Consider the following 20,487-nt stretch of genomic DNA (forward strand, 5'->3'; position numbering starts at 1 on the left):
AGAGTTCACACTGTTCTCTACTGGACATTTAAGTATGTGCCCAGAGACAGGTTGAGAGGACAGATGCATGTATGTACCAGAGTGAGCTCCAGAGAGACTGATGGGGACATAAGACTGGGGTAGAGCGAGCGATGGAGAAAGAGAAAGGTTCCTGTGTCAAGTCAGCAGCAGAGAAAATGAAACAAAGGGGCCTCCTGGGATAACCACACACTACTTCCTCACAAAGAACACACAGAGGGTGTGTGAAATGACATAGGCACAGCAGTCCGGCTAGCTCAGTCGGAAGAGCATGAGACTCTCAATCTCAGGGTCGTGGGTTCAAACCCCACGTTGGGCGTGATACTTTTTAAAGGCTTCTCCATTTTCGGCTTTAACATTAACTCTCACCTTTTTCAGATATTTCGCTGAGACTTAAAACTACACACACACACACATCCTGCAGTTTGCCTCACGATTCCCACAGGACTCCACACAACGCAGCACTTCCCGCCCTGAGAGGCGCCGCTGGGAGCGGTCCTAGGCCGAGCCTTTCCTGCGCCCTTTCCTAGCCTGAGCCGCCCGTGCTTACAGCGAGCTCAGAGTCCGCTCCGGTCCGTCCTGTCCCCCCCATCCTTTCAAAAAGAGGAGTTTAAGGTCTCATCCCCACTGGTGTTATGAATAAAGTAGGTATGAAAACTACTTTATGTCAGCAGCGGGATTTAACCACGGGACTGGGGAAGATACTGCTCTTGAATGTGGCGTTTTACACCGCTCGGCCATTCCGGCAGCCTCCGGAACACGGCTCTGGAGGCTGGCTGCCACCTCGCGAAACAGGGAGAGTTCACACTGTTCTCTACTGGACGTTAAAGCATGTGCCCAGAGACAGGTTGAGAGGACAGATGCATGTATGTACCAGAGTGATCACCAGAAAGACTAATGGGGACATAAGACTGGGGTAGAGCGAGAGATGGAGAAAGAGAAAGGTGCCTGTGTCGAGTCAGCAGCAGAGAAAATGAAACAAAGGGGCCTCCTGGGATAACCACACACTACTGCCTCACAAAGAACACACAGAGGGTGTGTGAAATGACATAGGTACAGCAGCCTGGCTAGCTCAGTCGGTAGAGCATGAGACTCTTAATCTCAGGGTCGTGGGTTCGAGCCCCACGTTGGGCGTGATGCTTTTTAAAGGCTTCTCCATTTTCGAGTTTAACATTAACTCTCACATTTTTCAGATATATCGCTGAGGCTTAAAACTACACACACACACATCCTGCAGTTTGCCTCACAATTCCCACAGGACTCCACACAACGCAGCACTTCCCGCCCTGAGAGGCGCCGCTGGGAGCGGTCCTAGGCCGAGCCTTTCCTGCGCCCTTTCCTAGCCTGAGCCGCCCGTGCTTACAGCGAGCTCGGAGTCCGCTCCGGTCCGTCCTGTCCAACCCCATCCTTTCAAAAAGAGGAGTTTTACAGTCTCATCCCCGCTGGTGTTATGATTAAAGTAGTTATGAAAACTACTTTATGTCAGCAGCGGGATTTGGCCACGGGACTGAGGAAGATACTGCTCTTGAATGTGGCACCTTACAACGCTCAGCCATTCCGGCAGCCTCCGGACACAACTCTGGAGGCTGACTGCCACCTCGCGAAACAGGGAGAGTTCACACTGTTCTCTACTGGACATTTAAGTATGTGCCCAGAGACAGGTTGAGAGGACAGATGCATGTATGTACCAGAGTGAGCTCCAGAGAGACTGATGGGGACATAAGACTGGGGTAGAGCGAGAGATGGAGAAAGAGAAAGGTGCCTGTGTCGAGTCAGCAGCAGAGAAAATGAAACAAAGGGGCCTCCTGGAATAACCACACACTACTTCCTCACAAAGAACACACAGAGGGTGTGTGAAATGACATAGGCACAGCAACCCGGTTTGCTCAGTCGGTAGAGCATGAGACCCTTAATCTCAGGGTCGTGGGTTTGAGCCCCACGTTGGGCGTGATGCTTTTTAAAGGCTTCTCCATTTTCGGGTTTAACGTTAACTCTCACCTTTTTCAGATATTTCACTGAGGCTTAAAACTGCACACACACACATCCTGCAGTTTGCCTCACGATTCCCACTGGACTCCACAGAAAGCAGCACTTCCCGCCCTGGGAGGCGCCGCTGGGAGAGGTCCTAGGCCGGGCCTTTCCTAGCCTGAGCCGCCCGTGCTTACAGCGAGCTCGGAGTCCAGTCCGTCCTGTCCCCCCACATCATTTCAAAAAGAGGAGTTTAAGGTCTCAACCCGCTGGTGTTATGATTAAAGTAGGTATGAAAACTACTTTATGTCAGCAGCAGGATTTGATCACGGGACTGGGGAAAATAATGCTCTTGAATGTGGCGCCTTACACCACTCAGCCATTCCGGCAGCCTCCAGAACATGCCTCTGGAGGCTGACTGCCACCTTGCGAAACAGGGAGAGTTCACACTGTTCTCTACTGGACATTTAAGTATGTGCCCAGAGACAGGTTGAGAGGACAGATGCATGTATGTACCAGAGTGAGCTCCAGAGAGACTGATGGGGACATAAGACTGGGGTAGAGCGAGAGATGGAGAAAGAGGAAGGTGCCTGTGTCGAGTCAGCAGCAGAGAAAATGAAACAAAGGGGCCTCCTGGGATAACCACACACTACTTCCTCACAAAGAACACACAGAGGGTGTGTGAAATGACATAGGCACAGCAGCCCGGCTAGCTCAGTTGGTAGAGCATGAGACTCTTAATCTCAGGGTTGTGGGTTCAAGCCCCACGTTGGGCGTGATGCTTTTAAAAGGCTTCTCCATTTTCGGGTTTAACATTAACTCTCACCTTTTTCAAATATTTCGCTGACGCTTAAAACTACACACACACACATCCTGCAGTTTGCCTCACGATTCCCACAGGACTCCACACAACGCAGCACTTCCCGCCCTATGAGGCGCCGCTGGGAGCGTGTAGGAGGCTGGACTGGCTTGTAGTGAGTACCAAGGGGTACTTGCACCTTGCACCAGGCCCAGTTATCCCTTATTAGTGTATAGGGTGTCTAGCAGCATAGGCTGATGGATAATGGTAGCTTAGCAGAGCAGCTTAGGCTGAACTAGGAGACGAGTGAAGCTCCTACAGTACCACTAGTGTCACTTGCACAATATCATAAGAAAACACAATACACAGTTATACTAAAAATAAAGGTATTTTATTTTTATGACAATATGCCAAAGTATCTCAGAGTGTACCCTCAGTGAGAGGATAGGAAATATACACAAGATATATGTACACAATACCAAAAATATGCAGTATAGTCTTAGAAAACAGTGCAAACAATGTATAGTTACAATAGGATGCAATGGGGACACATAGGGATAGGGGCAACACAAACCATATACTCCAAAAGTGGAATGCGAACCACGAATGGACCCCAAACCTATGTGACCTTGTAGAGGGTCGCTGGGACTATTAGAAAATAGTGAGAGTTAGAAAAATAACCCTCCCCAAGACCCTGAAAAGTGAGTGCAAAGTGCACTAAAGTTCCCCAAAGGACAAAGAAGTCGTGATAGGGGAATAATGCAGGAAAGACACAAACCAGCAATGCAACAACGGTGGATTTACAATCTAGGGTACCTGTGGAACAAGGGGACCAAGTCCAAAAGTCACAAGCAAGTCGGAGATGGGCAGATGCCCAGGAAATGCCAGCTGTGGGTGCAAAGAAGCTTCTACTGGACAGAAGAAGCTGAGGTTTCTGCAAGAACACAAAGGGATAGAGACTTCCCCTTTGGAGGACGGATTCCTCTCGCCTTGGAGAGTCGTGCAAAAGTAATTTCCCGCCAAAAGACTGCCAACAAGCCTTGCTAGCTGCAAATCGTGTGGTAAGCGTTTTTGGGTGGTGCTGTGGCCCAGGAGGGACCAGGATGTCGCAAATTGTGACTGGTGAGAGAAGAGACGTCGTTCAAGACAAGGAGCTCTCTCAGCAGCAGGTAGCACCCAGAGAAGTGCCAGAAACAGGCACTACAAAGATGCGTGAAACGGTGCTCGCTGAAGTTGCACAAAGGAGTCCCACGTCGACGGAGACCAACTTAGAAAGTCATGCAATGCAGGTTAGAGTGCCGTGGACCCAGGCTTGGCTGTGCAAAAAGGATTTCCGCCGGGAGTGCACAGACGCCGGAGTAGTTGCAAAAGACGCGGTTTCTAACAATGCAGTCTGGCGTGGGGAGGCAAGGACTTACCTCCACCAAACTTGGACTGAAGAGTCACTGGACTGTGGGAGTCACTTGGACAGAGTTGCTGGATTCAAGGGACCTCGCTCATCGTGCTGAGAGGAGACCCAAGGGACCGGTAATGCAGCTTTTTGGTGCCTGCGGTTGCAGGGAGAAGATTCTGTCGACCCACGGGAGATTTCTTCGGAACTTCTAGTGCAGAGAAGAGGCAGACTACCCCCACAGCATGCACCACCAGGAAAACAGTCGAGAAGGCGGCAGGATCAGCGTTACAGAGTTGCAGTAGTCGTCTTTGCTACTATGTTGCAGTTTTGCAGGCTTCCAGCGCGGTCAGCAGTCGATTCTTTGGCAGAAGGTGAAGAGAGAGATGCAGAGGAACTCTGAGGAGCTCTTGCATTCGTTATCTAAACTTTCCCCAGAGACAGAGACCCTAAATAGCCAGAAAAGAGGGTTTGGCTACCTAGGAGAGAGGATAGGCTAGCAACACCTGAAGGAGCCTACCAGAAGGAGTCTCTGACGTCACCTGGTGGCACTGGCCACTCAGAGCAGTCCAGTGTGCTGGCAGCACCTCTGTTTCCAAGATGGCAGAGGTCTGGAGCACACTGGAGGAGCTCTGGACACCTCCCAGGGGAGGTGCAGGTCAGGAGAGTGGTCACTCCCCTTTCCTTTGTCCAGTTTCACGCCAGAGCAGGGCTAAGGGGTCCCCTGAACCGGTGTAGACTGGCTTATGCAGAATTGGACACATCTGTGCCCATGAAAGCATTTCCAGAGGCTGGGGGAGGCTACTCCTCCCCTGCCTTCACACCATTTTCCAAAGGGAGAGGGTGTACCACCCTCTCTCAGAGGAAGTCCTTTGTTCTGCCATCCTGGGACAAGCCTGGCTTGATGCCCGAGGGGCAGAAACCTGTCTCAGGGGTTGGCAGCAGCAGCAGCTGCAGTGAAACCCCAGGAAAGGCAGTTTGGCAGTACCAGGGTTTGTGCTACAGACCACTAGGATCATGGGATTGTGAGAGGGGGCAATTCCATGATCATAGACATGTTACATGGCCATATTCGGAGTTACCATTGTGAAGCTACATATAGGTAGTGACCTATATGTAGTGCACGCGTGTAATGGTGTCCCCGCACTCACAAAGTCCGGGGAATTGGCCCTGAACAATGTGGGGGCACCTTGGCTAGTGCCAGGGTGCCCTCACACTAAGTAACTTTGCACCTAACCTTTATTAGGTAAAGGTTAGATATATAGGTGACTTATAAGTTACATAAGTGCTGTGAAAATGGCTGTGAAATTATGTGTGCATTATTTCAATCAGGCTGCAGTGGCAGGCCTGTGTAAGAATTGTCAGAGCTCCCTATGGGTGGCAAAAGAAATGCTGCAGCCCATAGGGATCTCCTGGAACCCCAATACCCTGGGTACCTCAGTACCATATACTAGGGAATTATAAGGGTGTTCCAGTATGCCAATGTGAATTGGTGAAATTGGTCACTAGCCTGTTAGTGACAATTTGTAAAGAGAGAGCATAACCACTGAGGTTCTGGTTAGCAGAGCCTCAGTGAGACAGTTAGGCATCACACAGGGAACACATACATATAGGTCACAAACTTATGAGCACTGGGGTCCTGGCTAGAAGGGTCCCAGTGAAACATAACAAACATACTGAAAACATAGGGTTTTCACTATGAGCACTGGGTCCTGGCTGGCAGGACCCCAGTGAGACAGTGAAAACACCCTGACATACACTCACAAACAGGCCAAAAGTGGGGGTAATAAGGCTAGAAAGAGGCTACCTTCTCACACAACCCCACCCCCCCAAACGAAGGACAATAAGGCTAACCTTGGCCAGTTGAGACTTTATTGTCTAAGTGGTGATAAGTAGAGAGTAGCTCTGCAATAGACTGGTTACTCCCTTTATCATCCACTATATGGTTACTTCCCTGTGAGGATGTAAACCACCCTGTTTGAAGTTTTTTAGCTAAGCAACAATGTGAAGATGTATTTTCATAGTTTCTATCAGTAAGGTTTAGTTTAGAGCAGTGGGAATTGTCCACTGAACCTATTTGTAATGATGGAAATGCCAGACAGGGATGCTGTCTCAATAACGCCATTGCTGGGCAAAAACTTTGTCCATATGGCTGGAAGAGAGAACAGGGATGCTGTTTCTCTTGAGTTGGAGCAGGGCAGGGATGCTGTCCTATGAGCTCCACACTAGGGCAGGGATGCTGTCCTAAGTGTTGTGAGGCAGTGCAGATTTTCTGCACTAAAGTTTCTCTGGGAGGGTTGGAGGGATGCTCCATGTTAACTAAAATGGTGCTCTTTTTCTCACCAATGTTAGTTATCCCACAGAGAGGTACTTCTACCTCAGGGAGTACAGTTTTGCCAACTGATGATTCCCTTGGAACAGGTGCCACCCCAGGAGAGGTTTCTCCCACCACAGGAATGGTGTCCTGAATGGTAGGGTTGTTAGGGAATACTGTGATACCCTTTTTACCTGTTGATGGAGAGGGATCCTGAGTTTTCAGGCCTTCTCTCCTTTGCTTTTTCATTTCAGTAGAAATGAGAGGGAACAATTCCTCAGGGATGCCCAGCATGGCTGCATGGGCATAAAACTCTACATCAGCCCAACCTGAGGCCTCTAGGTCATTACCTAAGAGACAGTCTACAGGTAAGCTAGGTGATACCACCACCTGCTTAGGGCCAGTAACTCCACCCCAACTAAACTGAATTATAGCTAAGGGAAGAAACTTAGTGGCGTTATGGACATCTATAATTTTAAACTGTTGTCCAATGATGTGTTGATCATTGTGCACTAGGTTTTTAGTCACCAAAGTGATACTGGCACCTGTGTCCCTGTAGGCCAAGGCCTCAACACCATTTATTGAAACTGTCTGCCTGTACTTATCCATTGTAAGGGGACAAGCAGCCAGTGTGGCAAGGCCAATGCCACTAGGTGTGACAGAAACTGTCTTGGGAGTGACTACCCCAGTTTCTACTATGGACCCATAAGTGAACCCAACTACACCCTTAACTTGACTGTTGCCAGCAGTCCCACCACTAGTACCACTACTGCTGGGGGCACTAGAGCTTGATGTATTAGTGGTGGTAGGCTCAGGGGGTTTACCTTGACAGGACTTATCCCCTGGCCTATGGCCTCTATTTTTACACACAAAGCACCAAGTCTTTTTAAATTGTGTAGGTTGAGAAGAAGAGGAAGAATTTGTTTTTTCTCCACCCCCTGAAGAGTGTTTAAGATTAGAAGTGGGATCTTTGGTTTTACCCTTATCCCCATGCTTATCTTGAGATTTTTCACCATCTTTCTTCTTATTGTTCTCTTTGTCACCCCCTGTATGAACTTTTCTGTTCACCCTTGTTCTGACCCATTTGTCTGCCTTCTTTCCCAATTGTTGGGGAGAGGTCAGATCAGAGTCTACCAGGTACTGGTGCAACAAATCCGACACACAATTATTAAGAATATGCTCTCTCAGGATCAAGTTATACAGGCTGTCATAATAAGTAACTTTACTGCCATGTAACCACCCCTCCAAGGCCTTCACTGAATGGTCAACAAAATCAACCCAGTCTTGTGAAGACTCCTTTTTGGTCTCTCTGAACTTTATCCTGTATTGTTCAGTGGTTAAGCCATAACCATCCAGGAGTGCATTCTTAAGAACTGTAAAATTATTGGCATCACTTTCTTTCACAGTAAGGAGCCTACCCCTACCTTTTCCACTAAATGATAGCCATAGGAGAGCAGCCCACTGCCTTTGAGGGACATCCTGTACAACACAGGCCCTCTCAAGTGCAGCAAACCACTTGTTAATGTCATCCCCCTCCTTGTAAGGGGGAACTATCTTGTGCAGATTCCTTGAATCATGCTCTCTTGCAGGATGACTACGGGGAATACTGCTGCTGCCACCATGGGTTTCTAAACCCAATTTCTGTCTCTCCTTCTCTACTTCTAAGGTCTGTCTATCCAAATCCAGCTGTTGCTTCTTGAGCTTCAGTCTGGTTTGTTCCACTCTCAATCTATTGAGCTCCCTTTCTAACAATCTGTCTTCAGGGTGGGTGGGAGGGACATTCCTAGACACAGAAGTATGGTGAGAATGGACAGAAGGAGACCTGTCCCTTACAGAAGGCACCCTAACAGCTTGGCTAACAGAAACATCAGTTCTACTGTGGTGAGAAACAATGCTCTTGCTATGATGTGAGACAACACTATCTGTATGGTGTGACTCTACATCAGTACCAACTATGCTAGACTGTCTAGTAATGGGCAGGCTGAGAAGTTTCTTTCCTGAATCTTTTCCTGGGGGAGTCCCTGGATCAGATTGGGAACCATTAGCTACTTTTTCAACAGATGGGGCACTTTTAGCCTTATCTTGTTCTCTAAGCATGTTAAGTAACAATTCCAAGGAAGGATTCTTCCATACACTCAAACCTCTTTCTATACAAAGACTCCTTCCTCCTTTCCAGCTAAGGTGGTCATATGCAAGTTTGGACAGATCAACATTTTGGTCTGTGCCAGACATTTTAGAAAGAGTTTAAGTGATAGAAAAAGTGAAGAAAAAGGTTTTCAGAACTTTTAGAAAGAGAAAAAAAACTTTTTAAACTTTTAAAGAACTTTTTAGAAAGTTAGAAGTACTTTTCAGCACTTAGAAAAGAGTGAAAAGAGGAAATGCAAAACTTTTAGCAATGTGTACACACGCTGAACTTGTTTTGTATATTTTTCTCTTATGAAAAGTACAATGACAAGAGTGGTAAGTAGTCTCAAAGCACTTATCCCACCGCTGCACAACCAATGTAGGAGGCTGGACTGGCTTGTAGTGAGTACCAAGGGGTACTTGCACCTTGCACCAGGCCCAGTTATCCCTTATTAGTGTATAGGGTGTCTAGCAGCATAGGCTGATAGATAATGGTAGCTTTGCAGAGCAGCTTAGGCTGAACTAGGAGACGAGTGAAGCTCCTACAGTACCACTAGTGTCACTTGCACAATATCATAAGAAAACACAATACACAGTTATACTAAAAATAAAGGTACTTTATTTTTATGACAATATGCCAAAGTATCTCAGAGTGTACCCTCAGTGAGAGGATAGGAAATATACACAAGATATATGTACACAATACCAAAAATATGCAGTATAGTCTTAGACAACAGTGCAAACAATGTATAGTTACAATAGGATGCAATGGGGACACATAGGGATAGGGGCAACACAAACCATATACTCCAAAAGTGGAATGCGAACCACAAATGGACCCCAAACCTATGTGACCTTGTAGAGGGTCGCTGGGACTATTAGAAAATAGTGAGAGTTAGAAAAATAACCCTCCCCAAGACCCTGAAAAGTGAGTGCAAAGTGCACTAAAGTTCCCCAAAGGACAAAGAAGTCGTGATAGGGGAATAATGCAGGAAAGACACAAACCAGCAATGCAACAATGGTGGATTTCCAATCTAGGGTACCTGTGGAACAAGGGGACCAAGTCCAAAAGTCACAAGCAAGTCGGAGATGGGCAGATGCCCAGGAAATGCCAGCTGTGGGTGCAAAGAAGCTTCTACTGGACAGAAGAAGCTGAGGTTTCTGCAGGAACGCAAAGGGCTAGAGACTTCCCCTTTAGAGGACGGATCCCTCTCGCCTTGGAAAGTCGTACAAAAGTGTGTTCCCGCCAAAAGACTGCCAACAAGCCTTGCTAGCTGCAAATCGTGCGGTAAGCGTTTTTGGGTGCTGCTGTGGCCCAGGAGAGATCAGGATGTCGCAAATTGCGTCAGGTGAGAGAGGGGACATCGAGCAAGACAAGGAGCCCTCTAAGCAGCAGGTAGCACCCAGAAAAGTGCCAGAAATAGGCACTACAAGGATGCGTGAAACGGTGCTCACCGAAGTTGCACAAAGGAGACCCACGTCACCGGAGACCAACTTAGAAAGTCGTGCAATGCAGGTTAGAGTGCCGTGGACCCAGGCTTGGCTGTGCACAAAGGATTTCTGCCGGAAGTGCACGGAAGCCGGAGTAGTTGCAAAAGACGCGGTTTTCCAACAATGCAGTCTGACATGGGGAGGCAAGGACTTACCTCCACCAAACTTGGACTGAAGAGTCACTGGACTGTGGGAGTCACTTGGACAGAGTTTCTGGATTCAAGGGACCTCGCTCGTCATGCTGAGAGGAGACCCAAGGGACCGGTAATGCAGCTTTTTGGTGCCTGCGGTTGCAGGGGGAAGATTCCGTCGACCCACAGGAGATTTCTTAGGAACTTCTAGTGCAGAGAGGAGGCAGACTACCCCCACAGCATGCACCACCAGGAAAACAGTTGAGAAGGCGGCAGGATCAGCGTTACAGAGTTGCAGTAGTCGTCTTTGCTACTATGTTGCAGTTTTGCAGGCTTCCAGCGCGGTCAGCAGTCGATTCCTTGGCAGAAGGTGAAGAGAGAGATGCAGAGGAGCTCTGATGAGCTCTTGCATTCGTTATCTAAAGTTTCCCCAGAGACAGAGACCCTAAATATCCCGAAAAGAGGGTTTGGCTACCTAGGAGAGAGGATAGGCTAGCAACACCTGAAGGAGCCTATCAGAAGGAGTCTCTGACGTCACCTGGTGGCACTGGCCACTCAGAGCAGTCCAGTGTGCTGGCAGCACCTCTGTTTCCAAGATGGCAGAGGTCTGGAGCACACTGGAGGAGCTCTGGACACCTCCCAGGGGAGGTGCAGGTCAGGTGAGTGGTCACTCCCCTTTCCTTTGTCCAGTTTCGCGCCAGAGCAGGGCTAAGGGGTCCCCTGAACCGGTGTAGACTGGCTTATGCAGAATTGGGCACATCTGTGCCCATGAAAGCATTTCCAGAGGCTGGGGGAGGCTACTCCTCCCCTGCCTTCACACCATTTTCCAAAGGGAGAGGGTGTACCACCCTCTCTCAGAGGAAGTCCTTTGTTCTGCCATCCTGGGACAAGCCTGGCTTGATGCCTGAGGGGCAGAAACCTGTCTCAGGGGTTGGAAGCAGCAGCAGCTGCAGTGAAACCCCAGGAAAGGCAGTTTGGCAGTACCAGGGTTTGTGCTACAGACCACTAGGATCATGGGATTGTGCCAACTATGCCAGGATGGCATAGAGGGGGCAATTCCATGATCATAGACATGTTACATGGCCATATTCGGAGTTACCATTGTGAAGCTACATATAGGTAGTGACCTATATGTAGTGCACGCGTGTAATGGTGTCCCCTGTAGGAGGCTGGACTGGCTTGTAGTGAGTACCAAGGGGTACTTGCACCTTGCACCAGGCCCAGTTATCCCTTATTAGTGTATAGGGTGTCTAGCAGCTTAGGCTGATAGATAATGGTAGCTTAGCAGAGCAGCTTAGGCTGAACTAGGAGACGTGTGAAGCTACTTCAGTACCACTTAGTGTCATATGCACAATATCATAAGAAAACACAATACACCGTTATACTAAAAATAAAGGTACTTTATTTTTATGACAATATGCCAAAGTATCTTAGAGTGTACCCTCAGTGAGAGGATAGGAAATATACACAAGATATATATACACAATAGCAAAAATATGCAGTATAGTCTTAGAAAACAGTGCAAACAATGTATAGTTACAATAGGATGCAATGGGAAAACATAGGGATAGGGGCAACACAAACCATATACTCCAAAAGTGGAATGCGAACCACGAATGGACCCCAAACCTATGTGACCTTGTAGAGGGTCGCTGGGACTATTAGAAAATAGTGAGAGTTAGAAAAATAACCCTCCCCAAGACCCTGAAAAGTGAGTGCAAAGTGCACTAAAGTTCCCCTAAGGACAAAGTAGTCGTGTTAGAGGAATAATGCAGGAAAGACACAAACCAGCAATGCAACAACTGTGGATTTCCAATCTAGGGTACCTGTGGAACAAGGGGACCAAGTCCAAAAGTCACAAGCAAGTCGGAGATGGGCAGATGCCCAGGAAATGCCAGCTGCGGGTGCAAAGAAGCTTCGACTGGACAGAAGAAGCTGAGGTTTCTGCAGGAACGAAAAGGGCTAGAGACTTCCCCTTTGGTGGACGGATCCCTCTCGCCTTGGAGAGTCGTGCAGAAGTGTTTTACCGCCGGAAGGACGCCAACAAGCCTTGCTACACGCAAATCGTGCGTTTGGCGTTTTTTGGACGCTGCTGGGGCCCAGGAGGGACCAGGAGGTCGCAAATTGGACCTGAAGAGAGAGGGGACGTCGAGCAAGACAAAGAGCCCTCACTGAAGCAGGTAGCACCCGGAGAAGTGCCAGAAACATGCACTACGAGGATGCGTGAAACGGTGCTCGCCGAAGTTGCACAAAGGAGTCCCACGTCGCCGGAGACCAACTTAGAAAGTCGTGCAATGCAGGTTAGAGTGCCGTGGACCCAGGCTTGGCTGTGCACAAAGGATTTCCGCCGGAAGTGCACAGGGGCCGGAGTAGCTGCAAAGTCGCGGTTCCCAGCAATGCAGCCCAGCGAGGTGAGGCAAGGACTTACCTCCACCAAACTTGGGCTGAAGAGTCACTGGACTGTGGGGGTTACTTGGACAGAGTCGCTGGATTCGAGGGACCTCGCTCGTCGTGCTGAGAGGAGACCCAAGGGACCGGTAATGCAGCTTTTTGGTGCCTGTGGTTGCAGGGGGAAGATTCCGTCGACCCACAGGAGATTTCTTCGGAGCTTCTGGTGCAGAGAGGAGGCAGGCTACCCCCACAGCATGCACAAGCAGGAAAACAGTCGAGAAGGCGGCAGGATCAGCGTTACAGAGTTGCAGTAGTCGTCTTTGCTACTATGTTGCAGGTTTGCAGGCTTCCAGTGCGGTCAGCAGTCGTTTCCTTATCAGAAGGTGAAGAGGGAGATGCAGAGGAACTCGGATGAGCTCTTGCATTCGTTATCTGAAGTTTCCCCAGAGACAGAGACCCTAAATAGCCAGAAAAGAGGGTTTGTCTACCTAGGAGAGAGGATAGGCTACTAACACCTGAAAGAGCCTATCAGCAGGAGTCTCTGATGTCACCTGGTGGCACTGGCCACTCAGAGCAGTCCAGTGTGCCAGCAGCACCTCTGTTTCCAAGATGGCAGAGGTCTGGAGCACACTGGAGGAGCTCTGGACACCTCCCAGGGGAGGTGCAGGTCAGGGGAGTGGTCACTCCCCTTTCCTTTGTCCAGTTTCGCGCCAGAGCAGGGGCTAAGGGGTCCCTGAACCGGTGTAGACTGGCTTATGCAGAATTGGGCACCTCTGTGCCCAACAAAGCATTTCCAGAGGCTGGGGGAGGCTACTCCTCCCCTGCCTTCACACCATTTTCCAAAGGGAGAGGGTGTCACACCCTCTCTCAGAGGAAGTTCTTTGTTCTGCCATCCTGGGCCAGGCCTGGCTGGACCCCAGGAGGGCAGATGCCTGTCTGAGGGGTTGGCAGCAGCAGCAGCTGCAGTGAAACCCCAGGAAGGGCAGTTTGGCAGTACCAGGGCCTGTGCTACAGACCACTGGGATCATGGGATTGTGCCAACTATGCCAGGATGGCATAGAGGGGGCAATTCCATGATCATAGACATGTTACATGGCCATATTCGGAGTTACCATTGTGAAGCTACATATAGGTAGTGACCTATATGTAGTGCACGCGTGTAATGGTGTCCCCGCACTCACAAAGTTCAGGGAATTGGCTCTGAACAATGTGGGGGCACCTTGGCTAGTGCCAGGGTGCCCTCACACTAAGTAACTTTGCACCTAACCTTTACCAGGTAAAGGTTAGACATATAGGTGACTTATAAGTTACTTAAGTGCAGTGTAAAATGGCTGTGAAATAACGTGGACGTTATTTCACTCAGGCTGCAGTGGCAGGCCTGTGTAAGAATTGTCAGAGCTCCCTATGGGTGGCAAAAGAAATGCTGCAGCCCATAGGGATCTCCTGGAACCCCAATACCCTGGGTACCTCAGTACCATATACTAGGGAAGTATAAGAATGTTCCAGTAAGCCAATGTAAATTGGTAAAAATTGGTCACTAGCCTGTTAGTGACAATTTGAAAGTAATGAGAGAGCATAACCACTGAGGTTCTGGTTAGCAGAGCCTCAGTGAGACAGTTAGGCACCACACAGGGAACATATACATGCACACCTATGAGCACTGGGGCCCTGTGTGACAGGGTCCCAGTGACACATACATATAGGCCACAAACCTATGAGCACTGGGGTCCTGACCAGCAGGATCCCAGTGACACATAACAAACATACTGAAAACATAGTGTTTTCACTATGAGCACTGAGGCCTGGCTATCAGGATCCCAGTGAGACAGTGAAAACAGTGACAAACACCCTGACATACACTCACAAACAGGCCAAAAGTGGGGGTAACAAGGCTAGAAAGAGGCTACCTTCTCACACAACCCCCCCCCCCAAACGAAGGACAATAAGGCTAACCTTGGCCAGTTGAGACTTTATTGTCTAAGTGGTGATAAGTAGAGAGTAGCTCTGCAATAGACTGGTTACTCCCTTTATCATCCACTATATGGTTACTTCCCTGTGGGGATGTAAACCACCCTGTTTGAAGTTTTTTAGCTAAGCAACAATGTGAAGATGTATTTTCAGAGTTTCTATCAGTAAGTTTTAGTTTAGAGCAGTGGGAATTGTCCACTGAACCTATTTGTAGTGATGGAAATGCCAGACAGGGATGCTGTCTCAGAAAAGCCATAGCTGGGCAAAAACTTTGTCCATATGGCTGGAAGAGAGAACAGGGATGCTGTTTCTCTTGGGTTGGAGCAGGGCAGGGATGCTGTCCTATCAGCTCCACACTAGGGCAGGGATGCTGTCCTAAGTGTTGTGAGGCAGTGCAGAGTTTCTGCACTAAAGTTTCTCTGGGAGGGTTGGAGGGATGCTCCATGTTAACTAAAATGGTGCTCTTTTTCTCACCAATGTTAGTTATCCCACAGAGAGGTACTTCCACCTCAGGGAGTACAGTTTTGCCAACTGATGATTCCCTTGGAACAGGTGTCACCCCAGGAGAGGTTTCTCCCACCACAGGAATGGTATCCTGAATGGTAGGGTGGTTAGGGGATACTGCGATACCCTTTTTACCTGTTGATGGAGAGGGTTCCTGAGTTTTCAGGCCTTCTCTCCTTTGCTTTTTCATTTCAGTAGAAATGAGAGGGAACAATTCCTCAGGGATGCCCAGCATGGCTGCATGGGCATAAAACTCTACATCAGCCCAACCTGAGGCCTCTAGGTCATTACCTAAGAGACAGTCTACAGGTAAGCTAGGTGATACCACCACCTGCTTAGGGCCAGTAACACCACCCCAACTAAACTGAATTATAGCTAAGGGAAGAAACTTAGTGGAGTTATGGACATCAATAATCTTATACTGTTGTCCAATGATGTGTTGATCAGGGTGCACTAGGTTTTCAGTCACCAAAGTGAAACTGGCACCTGTGTCCCTGTAGGCCAAGGCCTCAACACCATTTATTGAAACTGTCTGCCTGTACTTCTCCATTGTAAGGGGACAAGCAGCCAGTGTGGCAAGGCCAATGCCACTAGGTGTGACAGAAACTGTCTTGGGACTGACTACCCCAGTTTCTACTATGGACCCAAAAGTGAACCCAACTACACCCTTAACTTGACTGTTGCCAGCAGTCCCACCACTAGTACCACTACTGCTAGGGGCACTAGAGCTTGATGTATTAGTGGTGGTAGGCTCAGGGGGTTTACCTGGACAGGACTTATCCCCTGGCCTATGGCCTCTGTTTTTACACACAAAGCACCAAGGCTTTTTAATGTGTGCAGGTTGAGAAGAAGAGGAAGAATTAGTTTTATCCCCACCCTCTGAAGAGTGTTTAAGATTTGAAGTGGGATCTTTGGTTTTACCCTTATCCCCATGCTTATCTTGAGATTTTTCACCATCTTTCTTCTTATTGCCATCTTTGTCACCCCCTGTATGAACTTTTCTGTTCACCCTTGTTCTGACCCATTTGTCTGCCTTCTTTCCCAATTCTTGGGGAGAGGTCAGATCAGAGTCTACCAGGTACTGGTGCAACAAATCAGACACACAATTATTAAGTATATGCTCTCTCAGGATTGTGTTATACAGGCTTTCATAATCAGTAACTTTACTGCCATGTAACCACCCCTCCAAGGCCTTCACTGAATGGTCAATGAAATCAACCCAGTCTTGTGAAGACTCCTTTTTGGTCTCTCTGAACTTTATCCTGTACTGTTCAGTGGTTAAGCCATAACCATCCAGGAGTGCATTCTTAAGAACTGTAAAATTATTGGCATCATTTTCTTTCACAGTAAGGAGCCTATCCCTACCTTTTCCACTAAATGATAGCCATAGGATAGCAGCCCACTGCCTTTGAGGGACATCCTGTACAACACAGGCCCTCTCAAGTGCAGCAAACCACTTGTTAATGTCATCCCCCTCCTTATAAGGGGGAACTATCTTGTGCAGATTCCTGGAATCATGCTCTTTTGCAGGATGACTATGGGGAATACTGCTGCTGCCACCATGGGTATCTAAACCCAACTTCTGTCTTTCCTTCTCTAATTCAAAAGACTGTCTATCCAAATCCAGCTGTTGCTTTTTAAGCTTCAGTCTGGTTTGTTCCACCCTCAACTTATTGAGTTCCCTCTCTAACATTCTGTCATCAGGGTTGGTGGGAGGGACATTTCTAGAAACAGAGCTATGATGGGAATGAACAGAAGGAGACCTGTCCCTTACAGAAGCCAACTTAACAGCTCGGTTTACAGAAACATTACTACCAGTATGGTGAGAATAAATGCTTTTGCTATGATGTGAGACAACACTATTTATTTGGTGTGGCTCATCATCATTACCATCTATGCTAGATTGTCTAGTAATGGGCAGGCTAGGAAGTTTCTTTCCTAAATCTTTTCCTGGGGGAGTCCCTGAATCAGATTGGGAACTATTAGGTACTTTTTCAACAGATGGGGCACCTATGGCCTTATCCTGTTCTCTAAGCATGTTAAGTAACAGTTCCAAGGCAGGATTCTTCCCTACACTCAAACCTCTCTCTATACAGAGACTCCTTGCTCTTTTCCAGCTAAGGTTGTCATATGCAAGTTTGGACAGATCAACACTTTGGCCTGTGCCAGACATTTTTAGAGAGAGTTAAAGTGATAGAAAAAGAGAAAAAAGTTTTCAGAACTTTTTGGAAAGACAGAAAAAACTTTTTAAACTTTTAAGAACTTTTTGAAAGTTTAGAAGTACTTTTCAGCACTTAGAAAAGAGTGAAAAGAGGAAATGCAAAACTTTTTGGCTATGTGTATATACACTGACCTTGTTTTGTATATTTTTCTCTTATGAAAAGTACAATGACAAGAGTGGTAAGTAGTCTCAAGCACTTATCCCACCACTGCACAACCAATGTAGGAGGCTGGACTGGCTTGTAGTGAGTACCAAGGGGTACTTGCACCTTGCACCAGGCCCAGTTATCCCTTATTAGTGTATAGGGTGTCTAGCAGCTTAGGCTGATAGATAATGGTAGCTTAGCAGAGCAGCTTAGGCTGAACTAGGAGACGTGTGAAGCTACTACAGTACCACTTAGTGTCATATGCACAATATCATAAGAAAACACAATACACCGTTATACTAAAAATAAAGGTACTTTATTTTTATGACAATATGCCAAAGTATCTTAGAGTGTACCCTCAGTGAGAGGATAGGAAATATACACAAGATATATATACACAATAGCAAAAATATGCAGTATAGTCTTAGAAAACAGTGCAAACAATGTATAGTTACAATAGGATGCAATGGGGACATATAGGGATAGGGGCAACACAAACCATATACTCCAAAAGTGGAATGCGAACCACAAATGGACCCCAAACCTATGTGACCTTGTAGAGGGTCGCTGGGACTATTAGAAAATAGTGAGAGTTAGAAAAATAACCCTCCCCAAGACCCTGAAAAGTGAGTGCAAAGTGCACTAAAGTTCCCCTAAGGACAAAGTAGTCGTGTTAGAGGAATAATGCAGGAAAGACACAAACCAGCAATGCAACAACTGTGGATTTCCAATCTAGGGTACCTGTGGAACAAGGGGACCAAGTCCAAAAGTCACAAGCAAGTCGGAGATGGGCAGATGCCCAGGAAATGCCAGCTGCGGGTGCAAAGAAGCTTCGACTGGACAGAAGAAGCTGAGGTTTCTGCAGGAACGAAAAGGGCTAGAGACTTCCCCTTTGGTGGACGGATCCCTCTCGCCTTGGAGAGTCGTGCAGAAGTGTTTTCCCGCCGGAAGGACGCCAACAAGCCTTGCTACACGCAAATTGTGCGTTTGGCGTTTTTTGGACGCTGCTGGGGCCCAGGAGGGACCAGGAGGTCGCAAATTGGACCTGAAGAGAGAGGGGACGTCGAGCAAGACAAAGAGTCCTCACTGAAGCAGGTAGCACCCGGAGAAGTGCCAGAAACAGGCACTACGAGGATGCGTGAAACGGTGCTCGCCGAAGTTGCACAAAGGAGTCCCACGTCGCCGGAGACCAACTTAGAAAGTCGTGCAATGCAGGTTAGAGTGCCGTGGACCCAGGCTTGGCTGTGCACAAAGGATTTCCACCGGAAGTGCACAGGGGCTGGAGTAGCTGCAAAGTCGCGGTTCCCAGCAATGCAGCCCAGCGAGGTGAGGCAAGGACTTACCTCCACCAAACTTGGGCTGAAGAGTCACTGGACTGTGGGGGTCACTTGGACAGAGTCACTGGATTCGAGGGACCTCGCTCGTCGTGCTGAGAGGAGACCCAAGGGACCGGTAATGCAGCTTTTTGGTGCCTGCGGTTGCAGGGGGAAGATTCCGTCGACCCACGGAGATTTCTTCGGAGTTTCTGGTGCAGAGAGGAGGCAGGCTACCCCCACAGCATGCACAAGCAGGAAAACAGTCGAGAAGGCGGCAGGATCAGCGTTACAGAGTTGCAGTAGTCGTCTTTGCTACTATGTTGCAGGTTTGCAGGCTTCCAGCGCGGTCAGCAGTCGTTTCCTTATCAGAAGGTGAAGAGGGAGATGCAGAGGAACTCGGATGAGCTCTTGCATTCGTTATCTGAAGTTTCCCCAGAGACAGAGACCCTAAATAGCCAGAAAAGAGGGTTTGTCTACCTAGGAGAGAGGATAGGCTACTAACACCTGAAAGAGCCTATCAGCAGGAGTCTCTGACGTCACCTGGTGGCACTGGCCACTCAGAGCAGTCCAGTGTGCCAGCAGCACCTCTGTTTCCAAGATTGCAGAGGTCTGGAGCAGAATGGAGGAGCTCTGGACACCTCCCAGGGGAGGTGCAGGTCAGGGGAGTGGTCACTCCCCTTTCCTTTGTCCAGTTTCGCGCCAGAGCAGGGGCTAAGGGGTCCCTGAACCGGTGTAGACTGGCTTATGCAGAATTGGGCACCTCTGTGCCCAACAAAGCATTTCCAGAGAGTGGGGGAGGCTACTCCTCCCCTGCCTTCACACCATTTTCCAAAGGGAGAGGGTGTCACACCCTCTCTCAGAGGAAGTTCTTTGTTCTGCCATCCTGGGCCAGGCCTGGCTGGACCCCAGGAGGGCAGATGCCTGTCTGAGGGGTTGGCAGCAGCAGCAGCTGCAGTGAAACCCCAGGAAGGGCAGTTTGGCAGTACCAGGGCCTGTGCTACAGACCACTGGGATCATGGGATTGTGCCAACTATGCCAGGATGGCATAGAGGGGGCAATTCCATGATCATAGACATGTTACATGGCCATATTCGGAGTTACCATTGTGAAGCTACATATAGGTAGTGACCTATATGTAGTGCACGCGTGTAATGGTGTCCCCGCACTCACAAAGTTCAGGGAATTGGCTCTGAACAATGTGGGGGCACCTTGGCTAGTGCCAGGGTGCCCTCACACTAAGTAACTTTGCACCTAACCTTTACCAGGTAAAGGTTAGACATATAGGTGACTTATAAGTTACTTAAGTGCAGTGTAAAATGGCTGTGAAATAACGTGGACGTTATTTCACTCAGGCTGCAGTGGCAGGCCTGTGTAAGAATTGTCAGAGCTCCCTATGGGTGGCAAAAGAAATGCTGCAGCCCATAGGGATCTCCTGGAACCCCAATGCCCTGGGTACCTCAGTACCATATAGTAGGGAATTATAAGGGTGTTCCAGTAAGCCAATGTAAATTGGTAAAAACTGGTCACTAGCCTGTTAGTGACAATTTGAAAGTAATGAGAGAGCATAACCACTGAGGTTCTGGTTAGCAGAGCCTCAGTGAGACAGTTAGGCACCACACAGGGAACATATACATGCACACCTATGAGCACTGGGGCCCTGTGTGACAGGGTCCCAGTGACACATACATATAGGCCACAAACCTATGA

The 20,487-nt window shown here is 48.4% G+C and overlaps 3 non-coding genes across 3 annotated transcripts; all 3 read left to right on the plus strand.

The window, feature by feature from the left end:
• The first annotated feature begins 264 nt into the window (after window positions 1–264).
• TRNAE-CUC (transfer RNA glutamic acid (anticodon CUC)) lies at window positions 265–337 on the plus strand. The gene has a single exon. It is a non-coding gene; the product is annotated as a tRNA-Glu (tRNA).
• Window positions 338–1,079: 742 nt separating this feature from the next.
• On the plus strand, window positions 1,080–1,152 carry TRNAK-CUU (transfer RNA lysine (anticodon CUU)). Its single transcript has one exon. It is a non-coding gene; the product is annotated as a tRNA-Lys (tRNA).
• Window positions 1,153–2,689: 1,537 nt separating this feature from the next.
• On the plus strand, window positions 2,690–2,762 carry TRNAK-CUU (transfer RNA lysine (anticodon CUU)). The gene has a single exon. It is a non-coding gene; the product is annotated as a tRNA-Lys (tRNA).
• Window positions 2,763–20,487: the final 17,725 nt, after the last annotated feature.

Source organism: Pleurodeles waltl, chromosome 6, assembly GCF_031143425.1.
Source record: "Pleurodeles waltl isolate 20211129_DDA chromosome 6, aPleWal1.hap1.20221129, whole genome shotgun sequence".
Classification (NCBI taxonomy): Eukaryota; Metazoa; Chordata; class Amphibia; order Caudata; family Salamandridae; genus Pleurodeles; species Pleurodeles waltl.